The sequence below is a fragment of the Octopus sinensis genome, linkage group LG16 (assembly GCF_006345805.1).
Source record: "Octopus sinensis linkage group LG16, ASM634580v1, whole genome shotgun sequence".
Taxonomy (NCBI): domain Eukaryota; kingdom Metazoa; phylum Mollusca; class Cephalopoda; order Octopoda; family Octopodidae; genus Octopus; species Octopus sinensis.
Genome location: NC_043012.1, coordinates 28018277 through 28042460, shown reverse-complemented (window position 1 = coordinate 28042460; position 24184 = coordinate 28018277). Strand labels below are relative to the sequence as shown.

General features: G+C 39.1%; 1 protein-coding gene and 1 long non-coding RNA gene across 2 annotated transcripts in view; one reads left to right on the top strand and one right to left on the bottom strand.

The window, feature by feature from the left end:
* The window catches only part of LOC115220286 (protein Wnt-16-like), a 276791-nt gene that overhangs the window by 246092 nt on the left and 6515 nt on the right, over positions 1-24184 (bottom strand). The window lies entirely within an intron of this gene.
* LOC118766540 lies at positions 106-18111 on the top strand. The gene is made up of 3 exons (XR_005002475.1): positions 106-116; positions 11159-11172; positions 17978-18111. It is a non-coding gene; the product is annotated as an uncharacterized LOC118766540 (long non-coding RNA).

Below are 24184 nucleotides of genomic sequence, written 5' to 3'. Positions count from 1 at the left end.
ATGAAATTTGTGCAGAAGAAAAAACACACAATGGAAAGGCCTCTTGGATTGATAGAATATCTACTGACTTAGACTCCTTAAAAGATCAAAAGTGGGAGGGTTACAAGTTAGAGGATGTAAGATAAGCACTCAGAAAGTCAAGCATCCTACATAAAAAAACTTTCAATACAGTAAAAATATAAGCTTCCCAACAAACCACAGTATATACCCATGGCACACAAAGCTGCGATCTGTAGTGCAGTGAAAACGCGTGATAAAAATAAGACTACTGAATAATAATAATAATAATAATAATAATAATAATAATAATAATAATAATAATAATAATAATAATAATAATAATATAAATAATAATAATAATAATAAATATGCAGGAATGGCTGTGTGGTAAGTAGCTTGCTTACCAACCACATGGTTCCGGGTGCATTCCCACTGCGTGGCACATAGGGCAAGTGTCTTCTACTATAGCCTCGGGCCGACCAAAGCCTTGTGAGTGGATTTGGTAGACGAAAACTGAAAGAAGCCCGTCGTATTATATATATATATATATGTGTGTGTGTGTTGTGTGTGTGTTGTGTGTGTGTGTGTTTGTGGTGTGGTGTGTTGGTGTGTGTGTGTGTTTGTATATCTGTGTCGGTGCTCCAACATGGCCGCAGTCAAATGACTGAAACAAATAAAAGAGTAAAAGAGTATGCCCTGGTGCAATGGCTCGCATGGCTTTTCATCTTAACTGATTGGAAGTGTTATCATGTACATTGTTTTGTCTTGTATAGATGGGCTGCAGCAAATATTCTGCTCAAGTACCACAGATTTGCTTGTCGGGTTGCTTGACATTAACCAACTGGGTATTCCTTTAATGGCTGACGATATGTGCAACTCTCATCACGAGCAGAAGTAGTGGGGGAGCATTATAGTCATGTGTTGAGAATAATTCTTTGCGGTTTGAATAACACCTCTGCAAAAATTGGACTTTCAGTTATCATCCTTAAACAAACCTCATTCAGAGACCTCTTGAGCAGGTTGGGATGTTCAACCTGCAGAAAATTCTAACTGGGCCCCACTTGCAAGGTCATGCGTTGTTTATCTTGAAATGAGATCACCATATTGCGCACATGTGGTTGTGATGCATGTACCTGGTGTACCCTTATCAGATGGGTTGTTATGATGGGCATACTAGGCTTCGTATATTTGTTTTCAAGTGTCACTTTGATGGCATGCACTATCCTCTCACTAAATAATAATGATAATAATAATAATAATTTGCGGCAAGGACGATGTATGAGGAGGACAATACAGAGACAGTGGGAGTATTTACATATATTAATGAAATGATAAATAAAAGTAAGTATTCACGGTATACACTCACAAAGAAGGGACATATGTACAGCATTCAAAGGTAAAAAAAAATGGCGGAGAGGATGATAGAGATGTGGCCCGCCTGATAGAGGAAGGCCTCTGGGGATAATCGAGGAACCCCAGTGTCTGAGGTTTCTCTGAAACCCTAGGAACAAGTGCCCTCTCCAATTCCTTCTCTCCTACTCACAGGTCTACACTTGGAGATGTACCCATCCACTCTTGCCATTTTCGTAGCTTTCACCCACCTTTCAATAAACTCACTCGAGGACAGTACTTCCCTCTCCACTCTTAATTTCCTTTTCAAGCGAAACCTGAAAAAGTCAATGAGAGCTCTACCAAAGGGGAATGTATCTGTCCTCATGTCTATCAGCCTTGTCCACCAAACAATATCTTTCTACACAGTCACCAAGCAAAGAAAAACTACCTTGCCTGCCCGACTGAAGAAGGGTGGCGGTGCGATCAGATCTACAGAGTCGGCTGACAGACGGATCGATCCCTCACGTGACAGCAGCTATTCAACATAACCCTACAAGTCAGTATTGTTACATCCTGTTCGTGTTCGTACTCATTTTGCCCCGCTGCTTGGAATTTTATTTTAATTCTCTCGCAGGAAGGACTAGGGGATTAGTGTTCTGTCTCTGCCTTCGAAACATGCTTGACTCTACTAGCGACAGCTGATGACGGGGGTTTTTCCTTGTGTAGCTCGTCCTGTAACTGTTTTTTTCGTTTTCTTGTTTTTTGTTTTTTCGTTTTCTTGTTTTTTGTTCTTTTTTGTTTTTCCCGTTTCTACGTCTTATTGTGGTGTCCTGTACTCACGTATAATTATTTATATATGCATGTATATATACATGTAGATGTAGGTACGTACATATATGTTTGTATGTATGCATATATTTTTATTTATTTATCACTATATATATATACGTATATATATATATATATATATATATATATATGCACACACACACGCACATATATATATAAACATACACACACACCTCGAATAAGTCCGTCTGACAGCACATCCGTGCCCTTAGAGTTTATTTCGAACCGGAATCCCCACCCCCACTCCCTCGGTAGCACTTCCAGGCCGAGGACATCTGGAAAATTATCCATGATAACAAGATCTCCAACTTCTGGTTAAAATACCTAACAGGAACAAATAAAATGCTGGCTGAGAAATTTAAGGAAATACTAGTAGAGTCAGAGATAATGCCTGAATGGCTCACGGAGGGGAAAACTATTCTAATTCACAAATCAACTGAAACGACACACCCACAAAATTACAGTCTGATAACTTGTCTCCCTACAATTTACAAAGCCTTCACTGCAATTATATCGCAGAGAATGAGCAAACACCTGGAAGAAAACAGCTTGTTTCCAGAAGAGCAGAAGGGATGCTGCAAGGGCTCATACGGCTGTAAAGATCAGCTATTGATCAATAAAGCAATAGCTGAAGACAGCCGAAGAAAGAAGAAAAGTCTAAGTATAGCCTGGATCGATTACCGAAAGGCTTTTGATAGTATTCCCCACACATGGATCCTACAAACACTAGCCATGAACAAGGTATAACAGGAAGGAACAGATTAATTAAAACCTGCATCATTTATATAGGAAATATATAGGAAATAAAGTAGGCCTTGAACCAAACTGTAAATGTTGGAATAAAGGAAAAAGAACCTTGGTGAAAAAGAATAAAACTATCAATGAATGAACTATGAAAACATATCGACATCAGGAACTAGAACATAGATATAGAATAAAGGAAAAGGGGCTAAATGGAGTTATTGAAGAGCTGAAATAATGACTGCAAGCTAAAGCTACAAAGATTAAGTGATATGACCAAAGAATTGAACAATATAAAATCAACAGATTGTTCCAGCAAGACCAGAAAAGGGTTTATCAACAGCTGAATGGAAAGGTTAACATCAGTGAGAGACCAGAAGCTGAAGAAAGTAAAAGGTTTTGGAGTAACATCTGGGATAATGGAAGAAAGCATAATAAAGAAGCTCCATGGTTGAAGGAATTAAGATCGGAAAAATATGAAGTGAAACAGAGCAATATTAGAATAACGACTGAAATGGTAACCGAACAGGCAACAAAGTTATCAAAGTGGAATTTCCAGGCCCGGATGTGGTACAAGGATATTGGCTGAACATTTCCCAACACTACACAGAATAATAGCCACGCAAATGGATAAAATGATGAACAACGGGGCTGACCACAGTAAAACAATTCTCCGCCAAAGGGATTCCAGTAAAGTCAGTGCAGTGGATAATTACTGGCCTATAACCTGTCTGTCCCAAATGTAGAAGCTGATGACAGGAATAATATCTAATTATGTGTATAACTTCTTGGAAATGAATGACAAACTGCCAGTGAAACAGAAAGGATGCAGAAGGAAAAGCTGAGGGGCAAAATACCAACTTCTGATAGACATAACGGTACTGAAAGACTGCAAGAAAAGACTTACTAATCTGGGCATGTCGTGGGTCGATTATAAGAAAGCGTATAACATGATACCCCAATCCTGGATTTTAGAAAGTCTTCAGCTGGTACAGGTGTCTGATAACATATCAAATTTTATTCTTTTCTACTCTAGGCACAAGGCCCGAAATTTTTGGGGAGAGAGCCAGTCGATTACATCGACCCCAGTACGCAACTGGTACTTAATTTATCGACCCCGAAACGCTGAAAAGCAAAGTCGATCTCGGCAGAATTTGAACTCAGAACGTAAAGACAGACGAAATACCGCTAAGCATTCCGCCCGGCGTGCTAACGTTTCTGCCAGTTCGCCACCTTACATATTAAATTTTATTACGAGGTTAATGAAAAACTAGAACACACAGCTAAGTTCATGTGGAAAATTTTTGGCGTGGGTTAACTTCATGAGAGGCATATATCAAGGAGATAGCCTATCATCATTGCTGTTTGTGATTTATAGGATACCCCTCACACAGAGACTATGGAAAGTAACATCAGGGAAAGAATATCTCAGTGACATCAGAGAAAGAATATCTCAGAAGAACCAAATTAATTATGAAAAGTAGGCTCAATGGAAAAAACAAGATCAGGGCAATGAACACATGGGCTGTTTGCAGGGGTAGTTAAGTGAACAAAGAACGGGCTTGAGGAAATGGATAGGAAAACCAGAAAAGCAATGACAATTAACAAGGAACTACACTCCAAAAGCGATATTGACAGACTGTATGTGCCTAGGAACAGGGGTGGAAGAGGCCTCATAGGATGCAAGATCTGTATAGCCAACGAGAAGAACAGTCTGGGATGGTACATCAAGCAACAGAGTGAGTCCTTACTTACCGCTGTCAGAAGCAACAATACAATCCCTACTGAAAATGTGATGCATCCACAAACATTTAAGAAACAAGATGAAGAGGAAAGAGTAAGCAATTGGAAAATGAAATTGGGAAATTGCATGGGCAATATCTGGGCATGAGAAATCGAAGGAAAAGACAAGATCAACTCGTGGAGCTGGCTAAGAAAAAGTGACCTGAAAGGATGCGCCGAGGCATTGGTACGCAGTGCTCAGGACCAAACTCTGAGAACTAATTACACTAAGTTCCAAACAGATAGGGGTCGCAAATCGTCCCTTTGTAGGATGTGTGGGAGCAGAAACGAAACAATCTCACATATTGTAAGTGTAATAAGCTGGCCCAAAAGCACTACAGAAAGAAGCACGATAACGGGGCTATGTTCGTCCATGGGGCTATGTCAAAAGTATGACCTGGACAGAGCACGGAAATTATACGAACATGAACCAGGAGTCACTGAGAACAAGGGATATAAGATACTGTGGGATTTTATAATACAATGTGACTCCCTAATCGAGGCTCAGAGACCAAATATTCTTGTGGTAGAGAAAAAAAATGAAACCAAGATTATAGATATAGCAACACCTGGAGATGCACGCATAAATGACAAAGAACTAGAAAAGAATAAAAAGTACGGACTACTAAAAGACGAAACTGTAAGAATGTGGATTATGGGGAGAATTTCTGTCATTCCAGTAGCTGTAAGGGCACTCGAACACTAACAACTATGTTTAAGAAGTATGTCAGAGAAATTGGAATTGGCATGAGAGCAGAGCAAGCCCCAAAAACTGCGCTGCTGGGAAAAGCTAGGATTTTGAGATTGGTACATGTCTCCCATTCTAATTAACAACCAAGTACTAAAGCTTATAATGTGTGGAAAGAGACCCTGTGAGACCCCTCAGCAGGCTACAATCCACCCTCACAGAATCTACCAGAGCAAGCAAACTCGAGCGCTCTGAGAAGTAAAACAATAATAATAATAATCCATTACTTCTAAAGGCACAAGGCCTGAATTTTGGCGGCAGAGAACTAGTCGATCACGTTGACCCCAGTGTCCAACTGTTACTTATTTTATCGACCCCAAAAGGATAAAAGGCAAAAACCACGACAGAATTTAAACTCAGAATGTAAAGAGAGTCGAAATGCCGCTAAGCACTTTGCCCGACATGCTAATGATTCTGCCAACCTAACGCCTTATAAAAATAATAATAATAATAATAATAATAATCATAATAATAATAATAATAATAATAATAATAATAATAATAATAATAATAAAGTGGCTCTCATGGCTTCTGATCTTAACTGATTGGAAGTGTTATCATGTACATTGTTTTGTCTTGGTATAAAAGATGGGCTACAGCAAATATTCTGCTCAATACCACAGATTTGCTTGTCAGTTGTTTGACCTTAACCAGTTGAGCATGTCCCTTAGTGGCTGACGATATGTGCATCTCTGATCAAGAGCAGAAGTAGTGGGGGAGCATCATAGCCATGTGTTGAGAGGGATTATTTGGGGTTTGAATAATTCACCTCTGGAAACATGGGTGTTTCGTTCAACATCCTTAAACAAGCCTTATTCAGGGACCTTTTGAGCGGGATGGGTTACTCGATCTGAAGAAAATTCTAACTGGGCTCCACCTGCAAGGTCATGTGCTGTTTATCTTGATATGAGATCACCATGTCGCGCACATATGGTTGTGATGCATGTGCCTGGTGTACCCTTATCAGACGGGTAGTCATGATGGGTATACTGGGCTTCGTATATTTTACCCCAGTGTCACTTCGATGGCATGCTCTGCTCGCTCACTCAATAATAATAATAATAATACACTGGAAGCTATGCCAACATTATGGAATAACAACAGAAAAAAGATGGTATAGGCACACACCAGAAAAGGTCACAGAAAACGAGAAAGCAACCATACTCTGGGATATGCCAATACACACAGATAGAGAAATTAAGGCCAACAGACCAGATATAGTTGTCAGAGATCATGAAGAAAGAAAATGCTTTCTAATTGATGTATCAATACCAGCAGATGACGACGTGTCTCTAAAAGAAATGGAGAAACTTTCAAAATACAAAGACCTGGAAATAGAGGTAACCAGAATGTGGAATCTAAAAACAGAAACAATTCCTATCATAGTAGGCGCATTAGGCATGATAAAAAAATATTCAGACAAATACATAACAAAAATACCAGGACTTACAAACACATATAATATACAGAAAATAGCACTACTGGGCACTGCACACATCCTACGCAGAACACTTTCAGTACAGTAACCATCAGAACATCACAACAAATCACAGCACATACCCAAGGCACACAGAGCTGCGCTCGGTAGTGAAGTGAAAGCACGCTATAAAAATAAAACTACTGAATAATAATAATAATAATAATAATAATAATAATAATAATAATAATAATAATAATAATAATAATAATAGTAGTAGTAGTAGTAGTAGTAGTAGTAGTAGTAGTAGTAGTATAGTAGTAGTAGTAGTAGTAGTAGTAGTAGTAATAATAATAATAATAATAATAATAATAATAATAATAATAAACCTAGCCGTCACGGAACTAATATAGCCACTGAAACAAAAAGCGATATCACTGAGCTAAATGGCTTATGCAGCCACAAAAGAAGCTGGATACTCACTCAAACCCATCCAAACAGGTGTACCACCACCCAAACAAACCCTGTGGGTAAATAACATCCAAAACAAAATACAAAAAATGAGAAAAGATCTGTCGATTCTTAATGAAATCAGTAGACAATCAACGCTACTGAGCAACAAAAAGAAAACAAAGATACTCCGCAATATAACATCACAGAAAAAGATTTACCTGAGATAAAAGAAAAGCTGAAGCAAGATATTCTTGCCAAAGCACAAAGGATCCGCCGGTACGAGAAACGCCAGCGCTTCTTTGAACAAAACAAAAAGTTCAACTCCAACCCAAAAAGTTCTAGCAAGAACTTGGCAAAAATAAAATAGAAATCACTGCAGCACCAACGGCAGAAGAAGTGGAAGAATTCTGGAGAGAAATATGGTCGACGAACGAACAACCAAAAAAAAGGAGTATTCAAACAACAAACTCAGCATCTGAGCAACTTTGGACCCCCATAACAACTGAAGAGGTCACCCAGGCACTGCAAAGACTAAGCAACTGGAAGGCACCTGGGCATGACAAGATCCCCAACTTCTGGTTGAAATATCTAACAGGAATGCACAAAAAGCTGGATGAAAACTTTAACAACATACTAGCAGAGCCAGAGACAATGCCGAATGGCTCACGAAGGGGAAAACCATCTTAATTCCCAAATCAAATGAGACAGCAAAACCAGAAAACTACAGACCAATAACCTGTCTCCCTACAATGTACAAAGCATTTACCGCAGTGATATCGCAAAGGTTGAACAAGCACCTGGACGAAAACAACCTGTTTCCAGAAGAGCAGAAAGGATGCCGCAAAGGCTCATATGGCTGTAAAGATCAACTAATGATTAATAAAGCCATAACTGAAGACAGCCACAGAAAGAAGAAAGGCCTCAGTATGGCCTGAATCGACTACAAAAAGGTGTTTGATAGCATCCCCCACACATGGATCCTCGAAACACTAGCCATTAACAAAGTAGCACCAACAATTATAAAATTCATAGGGCACTCTATGAATAAATGGCAAACAGTGCTACAGCTCCAAACAAAAGAGGGACTCATGAAAACCAAAGACATCCCCATTAGAAGAGGAATATTCCAGGGAGACACGCTCTCTCCACTCCTTTTCTGCTTGGCACTGTCACCTCTATCTGATATGCTAAATAGAACTGGATGCGGATATAAATATTACGGCAAAACGATCAGCCACCTTTTATATATGGATGACCTAAAACTATACGCTGCAAATGACAAACAGCTGGAAACACTATTAAAGACAGTTCATGGATTTACCAAAGAAATAGATATGAAATTTGGATTAGAAAAATGCCCCAAAGTAACCCTGAAAAGAGGAAAACTAGTTAAGAGTAGCAACATCACACTAGATAAAACCAATGAAATAAAAGAATTAGACCAAAGCCAAACTTACAAATACTTAGGAATCCATGAACTAGATAAGACACAACACACACAAATGAAAGAGAAAATAAAAAAAGAATATTATAGACGAGTTAGATCAATACTAAAAACAGAGCTCGATGCTAAAAACAAGATAATAGGTATTAACACTTTAGCTGTCCCAGTTATAAGTTACAGCTACAATATCCTTAACTGGACACTAAATGAACTGACCAAAATAGATAGGAAAACAAGAGAAATAATGACAGGATCTAGGATCCATCACCCAAAATCTGACATAGAAAGACTATATATACAACGTTTAGAAGGTGGTAGAGGCCTTATACAGCTGGAAAACTACTATAAAATAACCACCATAGGACTGCAAATATATCTACTTCAGAAGGAAGGAAAACTGATACAAATAGCGGCAAAACACGAGCAAAACAAAAAAACTGTTCTCAGTATTTAAGGAAGCTGACAAATACAAACAAGAAATCATACCACCTAATAATATGAAGAAGAGAAGAAGAAGAAGAAGAAGAAGAAAGAAGAAGAAGAAGAAGAAGAGAAGAGAAGAAGAAGAAGAAGAAGAAGAAGAAGAAGAAGAGAAGAAGAAGAAGAAGAAGAAGAAGAAAGAAGAAAGAAGAAGAAGAAGAAAGAAGAAGAAGAAGAAGAAGAAGAGAAGAAGAAGAAGAAGAGAAGAAGAAGAAGAAGAGAAGAAGAGAAGAAGAAGAAGAAGAAGAAGAGAAGAAGAAGAAAGAAGAAGAAGAAGAAGAAGAAGAAGAAGAAGAAGAAGAAGAAAGAAGAAGAAGAAGAAGAAGAAGAGAAGAAGAAGAAGAAAGAAGAAGAAGAAACAACAAAAGCTATAAAACAAATGAAATCCAAACTAAAATAGAACAGCAACGAACCATGATAAAACGATGGCAAGAAAAGCCCCTTCATGGTAAATACTGGACTAAACTAAACGCAAAAGAAATAGACAAAGAAAAATCCCAGCAATGGTTGAGAAGCTCAGGACTCAAAGTAGAGACAGAGGGATTTTTAATTGCAGCACAAGACCAAAGCCTCCCCACCAGAAATGACCAAAAACATGTAATGAAAAGAAATATAACAAGTAACTGCAGAATATGTGGAGATGGACAAGAAACAATAAATCATATTATCTCTGGCTGCCCAGTCCTGGCTAAGAAGGAATTTATTCACAGACATGACAGAGTTGGAACCTACATACACTGGAAGCTATGCCAACATTATGGAATAACAACAGAAAAAAGATGGTATAGGCACACACCAGAAAAGGTCACAGAAAACGATAAAGCAACCATACTCTGGGATATGCCGAAATTAAGGCCAACAGACCAGATATAGTTGTCAGAGATCATGAAGAAAAAAATTGATGTATCAATACCAGCAGATGACGACCTGTCTCTAAAAGAAATGGAGAAACTTTCAAAATACAAAGACCTGTAAATAGAGGTAACCAGAATGTGGAATCTAAAAACAGAAACAATTCCTATCATAGTAGGTGCATTAGGCATGATAAAAAAAATATTCAGACAAATACATAACAAAAACACCAGGACTTACAAACACATATAACATACAGAAAATAGCACTACTAGGCACTACACACATCCTACGCAGAACATTTTCCATACAATAACCATCAGAGCATCACAACAAATCACAGCACATACCCAAGGCACACAGAGCTGTGCTCGGTAGTGAAGTGAAAGCACGCTATAAAAATAAAACTACCGAATAATAATAATAATAATAATAATGATAATAATAATAATAATAATAATAATAATAATAATAATATAATAATAATAATAATAATAATAATAATAATAATAATAATAAGTACGGGAAGTACGGCAACTATTGTTCCAAAGAAGGTAACAATAATGGCAACGAAAAAAGCGCACGAGCAATTGGCTGATAGGTGGGAGGAGAAACCTCTGCACGGCAAATATGTGGCCCGCAGCAAACAAGCTGATGTTGACCAGAAGCAAACCCATCAGTGGCTACGGAGCTCAGGGCTAAAAGCAGAGAGCGATGGTTTCATCCTGGCTGCTCAAGATCAAAGCCTATTAACCCGGAACTACCAGGCCAATGTGATGAAAAATGGAGCAGACCCAAAATGCCGATTCTGCAACGACATGATTGAAACAGTGGACCACCTAATCTCTGGATGTAAAGTCTTAGCACCAGTGGAGTATAAATTAAGACATGACAGAGTTGGCCAATATCTATCAGCATTACAATATCAAAACTGCCGACAAGTGGTATAATCACCACCCTGAGGCTGTAACTGAAGGAGAAAATGTAACGATTCTGTGGGACTTTCCAGTACATACAGACCGAACCATCAAGGCCAATAAACCAGATATTGTTGTGAAAGACAAAAACAATAAAGTTTGCTTATTGATCGACATGAGCATCCTCTGTGATCATAATATCTCAGCGAAAGAGTTTAACAAGCTCAGAAAATATAAAGACCTACTCATTGAAATTGAGAAATGTGGTATCTCAAGGCGGTTACAATACCAGTGATCGTAGGAGCACTAGGAATGAACAAGAAGGGAACTGAAAATTATATGAGAATGATCCCTGGCTTACCATCCCTGCAAGAAGTGCAAAAGATTGTCTTAACTGGTACATCACACGTATTGAGAAGAGCATTGTCGATGTGAGAACTGTTGCAGCTCATGTATTTTAATTTAACTTAAAAAATAAAAAAAAATTAAAATGAACGAACTATTGAGTTTGGTTTAATGGCCTACCAATGTATACTATGAGTTTCTTTGCCCTAGGAGTCGGGAAGACACTCGGCAAGAAATGGAAGCAAATTTCAAAGAAGAAAAAAAAGTAATAATAATAATAATAATAATAATAATAATAATAATAATAATAATAATAATAGATGACACGCTACCCATTAAGTCGGCAAAAAAATGTAAAACAAAGAAAGTTTGAAGAAAATATCAAGTCTCTGGAAAGAAAAACCATTGCATGGGAAATACCCCAGATGAGATGGGGAAGCTGATGTAGGTATGAGAAAAAAATACAATCGGGAAATAATAAATGCTCTGATGCAGTATCAAGCAGTGGCTCTCGTGGTTTTTGATCTTAACTGATTGGAAATATTATCATGATATTGCATCTCTGATCACGAGCAGAGGTAGTGAGCGAGCATCATAGCCATGTGTTGAGAAGAATTCTTTGGGATTTGAATAATTCACCTCACCTCTGGAAACATCATCCTTAAAACAAACCTTATTCAAGGTCCTTTTGAGTGGGATGGGCTACTCACCTGAAGAAACGTCTAACTAGGCCCCACCTGCAACTAGAAGTCCAGAGGTTGAATCTTTGTCAGCTGGTACAGAAAATTCATTCCAAGCCCACCTTAGAGGGTCGTCAACGAGAAAACACCGATGATAACAACACGACAATGAATGCGTTGGGAACTCTAGACCCGAATGATATAGAGACGAATCCATATTAAGAAACAGTGTAGAAATATATAATGCAAAGGAAGCAATTATTTATAAGAACTATCACTTGTCTATCCACTTCAACGTCAAATCATCAGACATGCAACACAGAGAGAACTTCTCGAAAATTCAAAGCTCGCACATTAATAAAAGATTTATCAAAATATACATGATGCCTTGAAGTTATTGCTAAACGAAATCGATAGCGTTATAACAAATATAAATCAAGCTGGCTATGTTACAGCAACTATAGCACATAAAGGATTAGGAACCAAGATGAAGAAAAGCAAACAAGGTAACAGCGTGGACATTTACGGTTCAAAAAGAAATCGGTGCTCTAAGAGAATTCTCTATCTTGAATGAAACAAACAAGAGATGTTAATATTAACGCAAGAAAGACAGAAAAATGAAACAAATATATGATGATCAGATATTTAGTGCTGATGAAACAGCCAAGTCAAAAATGCAGCTAAAAACACAAAGGGTGTGTAGATTCCAAAAACGTAGTAAATGTTCCAGGCTGATGCAAAGATGTTTTATAGGGAAATAGAGAAAACAAAAATAAAGGTTAGAAGCCCTCCTTCGATTCATGAAGTTCACAAATTTTAGGGAGAAATATGGAGGGGATCAGAAGAGCATAATAAGACAGCAGAATAGATAGAAAGAGAAAGCAAAAGAATGGGAAATATTCTGCAACAGATATGGAAGGACATCTGTATAGAAAATACAGGAATACGAGGGGCGTTCAATAAGTAATGCCCCTGACCCACTTCCCATAGCAGTAGAGCAACGACACTTGGCACAGTTATTAGTCTTTTCCTACATAGGAACTACCTAGAGTTATGCATTTCTCCCATCGTTTGATACAGCTCTGGAGACCGTTTTTGTAGAAGACCCCAGCTTGGTCCTCCAACCACGACGTGACTTCAGAAATCACGGTTGCGTCATCTGGGAAACGCTTTCCTTTCAAAATCAACTTCATGGCTGGGAAGAGGTGAAAATCAGAGGGTGCAAGGGGAGGAGTTCATAGCTGCACGCCTGTGCTTCTGATCTGGCGACACGCGAGTTGTGGACCGGAGCGTTGTCCTGCAGATCGTTGCCTTTGCTGATCTTGCTCCGCCTCTTGATTTTGATAGCTTCTCTTAATTTCCTCAAAAGTGAAGCATAATAGGCTCCTGTAATTGTGGTACCCTTTGCCAGGAAATCTGTCATCACTACTCCGTCCTGGTCCCAGAAGACTGTGAGCATAACCTTGTCAGCGGAGGGCTGCACCCTTGCCTTCTTTGGAGGAGGTGAGTCACGGTGCTTTCACTGCATTGACTGGGCATTGGTCTATGGATCATAGTGATGGACCCAGGTTTTATCCTGTGTGATCAGTCTTTTGAAAAATTTTGACTCATCTTCTTGGCACATCTCCAAATTCATCCTCGAGCACTCAACGCGTTCTTGCTTCTGGAAAGGTGTGAGCAACCTGGAAATCCATCTGGCAGACACCTTTTGCATATGCAAATGGTCATGAATGATAGTTTCCACAGACCCGGTACTAATCTTGACCTTATGGGCTATTTGGCGAATAGTTATGCGTTGACCTTCCAAAATGGCAGCCTCAACTTGACGGACAGACGTCTCATCAACGGCAGAAAGGGGACGACCAGATCTGGGAGCTGTTTCCACAGAGTTCCGACTATGTTTGAATTCACAATGCCAGCGTTTTACAAGGTCATATTATGGGGCATCATCACCATAAGTTACTTTCATTTCATCAAAAGACTCCCGTGGTGTGCGTCCTTTCAAATACAAAAACCAGATCACTGCTCGACACTCAACTGGCTCCATTTCACACTTGACTCAGTTCAAACACCTGTAAATCAGACACCACAATTAGTTCAGAGCTGTAATTCGCCACTTAATCTATAGAGGTATAAATAAGTGCACATGCAAAATTTCAGCTAGATCAAACAACTGCAAGTGGGTCAGGGGCATTACTTATTGAACGCCCCTCGTAGCTGTTGAAAAACTCCAAAACTGGAAGTCACCAGGAATAAGTATGATTACAAACTTCTGGCTGTCTAATCTCTCAACATCGCATAAACCATTAGCTAAAGTTTTATTTTTCCTTTATTTAATGAAGAACCCTTCCAAAACACCCTCTTGGCGAACGGAAAATATAACTTTTCTTCTTCCAGACAAGACCCACATCCTAAAGAACTATCACTTGTCTATCCACTTCATATATATTGCTTAATTTCTTACGTCCATCATAAAAGAGTGTATACATTTCTAAAAACAATATCTTTTCCCATGAACAAATGCACTGTAAAAGTGACTCAAACGGTTGCAAAGATAAACTTCTCATCAGCAAAATAATACTTGAAATCTGTTCGTGATGGTAAACGAAAACTAAGCAATATCGAAAGGATATCAATAGTGTACCTCACTCTTGGATTACCCAGAAGTTCATCTCTTCTTCTGTCCCTTTATCTACTGAGCTCAATAATACCAAATTAGGATATAAAATACAAAACATGACAATTAATTAGCTTTTCTATATAGATATCCTAAAATTATGTTAAGAATGGCAACGAGCAAGATGGTTTTCTCAAAACTGTAAGGAGCTTTAGTAACAACATAGGTAAATGTAACACTTGTGAAAGATACACTTACCCTCATATCTTCCACTGACCTTGATATGTCAATCACCATAAAGAAGCTTGGTGTCAACGAAGGAGGTAGAATACAACACTCCCAAATGAAAGAAAAGATATTAAAACAACTACTACTGGAGAATAATGCTTATCTTTAGCAGTATCAGTTTTTCAATACAGCACCAAAATAATTAATTTGACTCTCCAAAGTATCAAAATGATGAATGTGAAAACCAGAAAACTCTTAACATCCTAAAGCTGATATTGAACGTCTATGTCACCTGAGGCTTGAACGTAGCAAGAGTCTCATTCTTTAAAACAACTACCATCGGTCTTGGAGCATACCTTAATGCTACAGCAGACTGGATGGTGACTTTGATTAAAAATCATGAAAGTAAAATGTCTAGGTACACTGTCACAAAGGCTAAAACAACTTACAAACGAACTCAGTTAAGAATATATGAAGAAGACCGGAATAACCTCATCAACTCAACCTGCAAAAATAATCAAGAGAAAAGTAAAATAGAACGTCTTGAAACAATCAAAACACTGAGAAAATAAAACTCTTACACGGCAAATACTAGCAGCCACCAATGAAATTGATGTTTCTCACCTATCAATGGTTGCGAAGTGCTAGGTTGAAAGCAGGAACTGAGGAGTTTATCGTCGTAGCTCAAGACCAATCCTTATCAACCCGCAATAATCAGGCAAATATACAAATTGCAGCTTATGTAGTTCTCAGATAGAAACGATCGACTACCTTGTCTCTGGATGTTCTTTAATGGCTGCCAATGAGTGTAAAAACAGACACGACCAAATCGAACAACACATACATTAGAAATATGCAAGAAAGAAACGTCTAAGAACTGGTATAAACAGCTCTCCCACCCTGACACAGAGCAACCCGAAGCTAGCGATGGTCCCAGCCCGCTCTATGATGTATCGCATAAGGTGGAGGTTGTCATGGATAGACCTGCTTGGAATTGCGCACATTTGCGCTTCTCCAACCAGGCTAGCAACGACAACCGCAAACCTCACCATTCAAACTGACAGAAAGATAGACGCGAATAGGCCAGACACCATAGTAAAAGACTTCAGATAAAAAACATGCCTCCTCATTGATATGACTGTCCCAATCGATATAAACGTATCTGTCAAGACCTACCAAAAACTGAGCAAGTATAAAGATCTTGAAATAGAAATTGGCAAATTGGCAAAGACTAAAACAATACCTGTTGTCACAGGTGCCCTGAGAATGATAGCTAAAGGGGCTGATTGCTACCTAACTCAGATACCAGGAAAACCAAAAATGGCAGAAATTCAAAAGATAGTGCTCATTGGAACTGCCCATATCCTACGCAAAATACTTTCTATGTAATCTCAAGTTTTAAAACAAACATAATTTTCGTATGGTTTTTTAAGCATTCACTAGTACAACACTAAGTACAAAACCAAATATATGGCACCCTAGTCATAACACCAACATGAACTTCCAACTTGTTGTCTCTTGAGGTCTCTGGGTGAGACTTGTAGCCAACTTGTACAAATGTAAAGCAAAAGTCAAATATAGAATAATAATAATAAAAATAATAATAATAATGATGATGATGATGATGATGATGATGATGATGATGATGATGATGATGATGATGATGATGATGTGATGATGATGATGATGATGATGATAATAATAATAATAATAATAATAATAATAATATAATAATAATAAAAATAATAATAATAATAATAATAATAATAATAATAACAACTGGAATTTAAAATGAAGATTGCCACAATTGGCCTAAACACCTACCTGACTCTGATGACTGGATATTAAAACTTGTCTCAGAGCATGAAAACAAGAAAGCATCATACTCAGTAACAAAACAGACAAAGGAATATCTAAGTGAATTCCAAATTCAACAAATTCCTGAATTAGACGAACTAGAAGCAAGCACAGAAAAAGCTAAGCGCATGAAAACCCGTGCTAAAACTGCTGCCTTAGATATTCTGAATGATAAATGGCAAGAAAAACCTCTCAATGGCAAATACCCAAAGAGAGCTACTAATTCCGATGTTGACAAAGCCCTTACCTATCAATGGTTAGTGTCTTCTGGCCTAAAATCAGAGACGGAAGGGTTTATCATAGCAGCCCAAGATCAATGCCTACCTACAAGGAACTACCAGGCCAAAATATTAAAGAACGGCAGTAGCCCAACATGTCGTGTATGTCAACAACAAAATGCGACCATTGATCATGTTGTCTCCAAGTGCAGTCCTCTAGCGCCTACAGAGTACCTCAACAGGCATGATAGAGCTGCACAATATATTCACTGGGTAATTTGCAAAAGCCTGGACTTGCCCCATGATAAAAACTGGTGGGAACACAAACCACTCTAGTGCTTAAAAATGATCACATCTCACTCCTCTGGGACTTCACCATTCAAACTGACAGGATGATAGATGCGAATAGGCTAGACACTATATTGAAAGACTTCAGACAAAAATTATGCCTTCTCATTGATATGACTATCCCAATCGGCATAAATGTATCTGTCGAGACCTAAAAAAAAACTGAGCAAGTATAAAGATCTTGAAATAGAAATTGGCAAAATGTGGAACCTCAAGACTAAAATAATACTTGCTGTCATAGGTGCACTAGGAATGATAGTAAAAGGGGCTGTTTGCTACCTAGCTCAGATACCAGGAAACCCCAAAGTGGCAGAAATTCAAAGTGCTCATGGGAACTGCCCATATCCTACGTAAAATACTGTCTATGTAATCTCAAATTTTAAAACAAACTCATAATTTTCTTATATTTTCTTAAATATTTTCTAGAACAATACTACAAGCGAAACCAAATATATGACAGCCTAGTTGTCTCTTGAGGTCTCTGGGTGAGAATTGGAGCCAACTTGTTCAAATACAAAGCAAAAGTCAAACATATAATGATGATGATGATGACGATAATAATAATAATGAGGAGGAGGAGGAGGAGGAGAATAATTTCTTTTATTGGCCACATGGATCCAAGACATGGAGGACAATATCGAAGGACGAGAAACAGCTCACAAAACAAAGCAAAAACTAAAAAGTACCAAAACAAAAACAGGTGGGGTTTACATCAATCAAAGGGAGATACTACCACATTAAGGGATAAAACAGAGGATATATAATAGAAATTAGGGAAAGAAATAATAAATAAATAGAATCCCAAATAATAATAATAATAATAATAATAATAATAATAATAATGACAACAACAACACGAGCAGAAGTAGTGGGGGAGCATCATAGTCTTGAGAGGTATTCTTTTGGGTTTGAATAATTCATCCCTGGTAACATGGGTGTTGTTTTCATCATCTTTAACCCTTATTCAGGGACCTGTTGAAGAAAATTCTAAGTTGGTTGCCCCTGCTAGGTGTTTATCTTAATATGAGGTCACTATGATGCGCACATGTGGTTTTGATGGATGTACCTGGTGTACCCCTATTAGACGAGTAGTCATGATGGGTATACGAGGGGGCACCCAAAAGTAATCGAAAACGTTCTCTGAGGGACAAACCCGATGTAGTTCAGGCTTCCGCCGCTAGAAGCCACTTGATGCAACCCTCAGACATCAGTGTACTGACTGATATCGTCGGTTGAAGTCGTACTGTCACGTGGTGCGTCTTTGTTCTGAAGTGCCTCTCCCCTGTTCGTCGATTTTTCCGATGGCTGAAACGAAGGAACAGCGCATTTCCGTGAAATTCTGTTTTCTGCTGGGGAAAACTGAGGCTAAAACAATTGTCATGCTTCAAACAGCTTACAAGGACATTGCCATGAGCAAACAAGTTTACGAGTGGTTTCCACACATTAGGAATGGTCACTTGTCGCTAGAAGACCAACCTCGTTCGGACGACCGTCGACCTTCCAAACGAATGAAAATATCGTGAAAACTTACGAACTGATCTTGGAGGACCGTCACCGAACAATTGACGAACTTGTTGATATTACTGGTGTGTCCTAGAGCTCCTGCCAATGAATTTTGAGCGAGGAATTGCGAATGAAAAGAGTTGCACCAAAATTTGTGCCTCGCTTGCTCACGGAAGATCAAAAGCAATCACGACTGAATGAGTGTCGTGAACTGAGAGAACAGTTGGAAGTTGATCCGGACCTTTTCCCTGTGACGAAAGTTGGTGCTACGGAATTTGCAGATGTGGGAGAAAAAATACAACGGAGGTATTAAAAGGCATCACTTCGCAGAAGTTCCAAGACTGCTTCGAAAAGTGGAATACGCGCCTGAACCGATGCATTGCTTCAAATGCAGAATACAGGCGGTAAAAGTGTAAATATGTAAAACCAAGTGAATAAAATAATATTGCAAAATTCCGGTTTCTTTGGGGGTATCCCTCGTATTGGGCTTTATATATTTGTAGCTCCAGCGTCAAATTTTGGCACAAAGTCTGCAAGTTCAGGGGAGAGAAAAAGTCTATTCCATTGACCACGAAAGGATGAAAGGCAACGTCAACCTCGGCGGTTTAGCCGTGCCACACGGGCAGGATAAGCTCGTTAATCTAAGCAGATAATCGTCCTAGAGTTAGTATCTCAACAAAACACTCTCGTGACTGAAGATTACCGGTCTGACGTCCGGTGAGTTAGTCGAACCAAATGACAGTGAAGGGCCATTTAGTTTTAGTCGGTGAGACTTTCATAGTAGAGGTGCACACAATAAAAGCACTGGTAGTTGCGCAACCTCATAAACGCAAATCTCATGAAAATGATGCGGCAAGAAATATAGTCTCGTCATTTAGCAATTCGAGACTATATTTCTTGCCGCATCATTTTCAAGCAACTAGTTGCTTCATTTGGAAGCAAGTAGACGCGACGCCGTCGGTCAGGGCTGGTATGACGGGTGTGAGGCTGTTAACAGCTTACCTCAGAGGGTACAGGCGTCCGCAGTTCTCACAATGCGAACTTAAACCACGGGTTTAAAACCGCAGGGGAATAAATTTACACTATGAGATCGAAGGTTGAAGGAAATGTAACCAAGAAGATAATAAAATTACAATTATCACATTCTTGCAAAAAATGGTGATGCACGTGGTGTGGGCAAACGGGCGTTTCGACTTTGGAAAACGTTTGGAAGGTCAACGTGAGCAATTTGATAGGAAGATAATTAAAATTAGACGCTGTAATTAGTCGACCGCAGTTGAATGAGAGGCCCTGGAATCACAAAGCATGAATGCTAATATTGAAGGTAACTTAGAAGAGACAGATGTCAAAAGTGAAGAATAGAGTTTCACAATGAAAACTAAGGAACTGGGGATAATTTAGCCTACCAAGATACTGATAATGCAGAAAACGATGAAAGTCTGAATGTGGAGGAAGTGGAAAATCAAGTGATTGATGAGGCGGACATTGAAACGTCGAATGAAAATGAAGAAGAGGAGGAAATAAGATTGATTTCTAAAGATTGAGAGATTTGTTTCGTGATCCTAGATTCAATAAGACCCAGCTAAATCTTTGGAATATGGAGAGATGTTGTATAGCAAGTGAAACAGCAAAAGTAAAGCATGAAAGGAAATATAGTGAAAGCAACGTTATCACCGATTTGAGAAAGTTAATTAGCACTGCAGAGTTGGTAAGCGATTAAGTATCAAGCAAACAGAAAAGAAGAATGTAAGGAACCCTGGTGGAAGAGAAGACTGGAAGGTGATATAACTCAGCTCAGGAAAGATCTAAATAAAATGGATGCATGGCATAGAGGAAAATGGAAAAAGACTGAAGTAGGAGAGAAGCGACGAGTGGACATGAAATAAGCTGAAAGGTTTGAATGTAGTGGTGGAAGAAGGGAAACAACGAATCAAGGCAAAATTAAATGGTGTTAGGCATTATACAAGTGAACAAAAGCAATACAAATAGAAAATAACTGTTCTCTCGGACATTCGATGAGTGCATAGCGAATAGTTTCGTCGCTTTGCATACATCTCGGGCAAGTTTGCTTGGCAGCCTTTCCGTGTTTGTAGAGCTTGTCTCGCACCAGCAATGTCTGTGGTAGCCCTGCCAAGTTAGGGATTTCTGGAAAATATCTATGGGCCCGATCCGAAAATACTTCTGCGACAGACCAGCCATTTGACTTTCGTCGACAAAATTGATCCAAGAAGATCAAGAGCTAATATGGAAGTTGAAGCCCAAGCCTAGACTGATATAGCACTAGAAGAAAGTACATATGCCATCAATAAAACAACGGCAGAAAAGCAGTTGAGTGCAATGCAATTGACAACTTTCGGATTAAGAATCTAGTTATCACCCGTAAAGACCTAATATTGTTCTATAACATCCTGAAAGACCCAGATTCAAATGGATTACATAGGGAATAATATACCTCCAACCTCAGACTAAGTTGAAACTGGAACTACAGAACATCACGATACAATGATGGCAAGGAAAGTCTTTGCATGGCAAATGCGAGAATAAGCTGAACAGAAAAGAAATAGACAAAGTAAAATGCCAACACTGGTTGAAAGTTACGGGACCCAGAGCAAAACCCACAAAAAGCACACAATGAAGCAGAATACAATAACTACAGGATATATAGTGATGGAGAAGAAACAATAAGTTATATTGTTTCTAACTGTCCGGCCTCAGCCAGAAAAGTATTACAGAGTTGGGACTTATATTAACGGGAAGTTGGGCCAGAACTATGGAATGCCAACAGAAAAAAAAAGATGGCTTAGACATGAACAAAGATAGGAAGATCAGGGATAATCAGCCAAGTATAGCTATCAAAAACAACCATGAAAAAGGTGCCCCCTCATTGCCGTGTCAGTCTCAAAAGATGACAATGTATCGCTAAAAGAAACGGAGAACTGTTGAAATATAAAGAGCTGGAAAAAGAAGGTAGAGGAGAAGGATGTGAAAGAAGTGGAGGGGAAAGGAGGAAGAGGATGAGGAGGGGGGAAGGAGAGGAGGGAATGAGGGGAGAGGTTGATGATGGGAGGAGGGGAGGGGAGGAGGTAGAGGGGGTGGATGGGGAGGGGTGGAAGTGGAGGAGGAGGAAGAGGATGGTAGGAGGAGGAGGAGATGAAGGGGAAAGGAGGAGGAAGGAGGGAGGAAGAGGAGAGGAGGGGGAAGGTGGGAGGAGGAAGTGAAATTTTGAATAGTTGACTAGGGCTGTATCAAACAGGACGGTATCTGTCCCCATATCTTTCAGCTTCATCCATTACACAAGCTCTTTCCCTATAACCATCAAACAAAGGAAAACTACCTTCCATGCCCGGCTAATAGAAGGTGGCAATCATTTCTCTAGACTCGACTGATGGCTGGACTTGTCCAACAAGCTGTGCGACATAACTCTACAAGTTAGCAATGCCTGGACACTGAACGTGCAGGACAGTTTCATCGCTCAGTGCGCATTTCAGACCAGCTCGTCGGACAGCATGCCTGTAGAGTTTATCTCGAGCAAATATCACCCCTCTGTAACACTGCCAAGCTAGGGAGTTCTGGAAGTTATCTATTGGAGTCTCCGGCACGAAAGTTCTCTGAAACAGACTGACAACTTCGTTCTCATTAACACTCAGTATTTCTCCGAGAACGTCATCGCTCTTCACTTCACCTCACACTCTGTAAATTGCTACCGTAGAATTTCCACCGATCCCATTGCCTTATTGACAGCACTCTCGGTGCCAGGTGTCCAGTTTTGGTCATTGCTTAGCACAGGGCTACAGCTCTGTCAATTAGACGAGCAGCAAAAAGATGTGCCTTACGAACGGTACCCACACCGGCTCATCATCCAGGAATATCTATAGGTGAGTAATCGGAATGTGTGCCTGCACATCAGCATTTACAGCATGCCAATCCTTCCAGATTTAAGGCGCTAGCAGCAGATGGAACGTCTGACCAGAGGAACGCATCCCTTCTACAATCTCTCTATGTTCCTCCAGAGTTGCTAAGACTCTTCCTGGATCTCTCTGAGCCGACACGTTTATACCTCGAGTTCGAGTTAATCTATCCATATACAGAGAAGTCATGCTAAAACTTTACTCCTAAAGTTCTATTATTGTAGCCATTCTTCGAACTTCCTGCTCCCTAATACGCATGAAAGCTACCGTCCCGTTTTGTCTAACATTATATATGTAATACTGATGACCACACATTTAGGCATTTTTCTGTTAAGTTTTCTATCTATTTGACAGATGCATTTATGAACAATTGTTTGTTTTCGGAGTTTGTCCTATATTCCACGCTGTGAAACATAACTCCTGCTTTAACAATATTTGGTTGAACCTGAAAAGTTTTGCTTTTCAAATCTTCAAGTTAAAAGCTAACTTCGAAAAAGACATAGTTTATTGCTGCCGATTCTGTTGTTACTGTTTTGGAGACGGTTTTGTTGTTCTTACTGCTCTAGTTGTTGCTGTTGATTTCATTCTTGATGCTATTGTTGTTATTCTTTTCGGTCTTGTTATTGCTGTTTTGCTTTCGTCCTTAATGTTGTATTTGCTGTTGCTTCTGCTGCTATTATTATTGTTGTGATGTTGCCCACGTTGTTGTTGTTGTTGTTGTTGTTGTTGTTGTTGTTGTTGTTGATGATGATGATGATGATGATGATGATGATGATGATATGACGGTGGTGTTGATATTACTCACAAAACAGACAATACTATCAACATGTGATCTAATAGTTGTTCCAGCAACAAGACTCCTAGGTTTCGCACTTTCATCTCTCTCTATAACATTACTGCTGCTCTCTTCAAACTCACCCTCTTTCTCTCTGATGCATTTTTCCTCTGCAAATTACTCTATCAACAAATACTTAAGAGGAAAAAAATAATTTTCTAATCGAAGCAAGGTTAATATCGTCAAGTCCACCAAGAAATGGAGGTATTTAAATAGAAATCAGATAGTAGGTCCCTTCTAACAATTTTACAAAAATTGAAACGAAAACCAATTGCTTTCAGTGTGAATACAATAGTATTATCTTTCGTTTTTATCATTCTTTCCCCGTTAGGAAGAGAAAGCACGATAAATCTTTGTAAAGTACAAGTAGTTGCAGCCATTGCTCGGACTCCTATTTTGCTGTCTTCCCGTGTTATCCTCCTCTCGCTAAGCACCACACCTCTTACATTTTCAATTTGTGCAAAGCTTGGTTATTGTCGCTTATACCTTCAACTAGCTCTCTATAGAAATTTAGCATTGTTTTGCCCTCAATGGCTTTGTCCAGCCAGAAGAATGCTGTGAGAGCCGGAAATGTTCTAGATGCCAGACCCCCAACTTCGTTCTACCCATAATATAGGACGGTCATGGAGA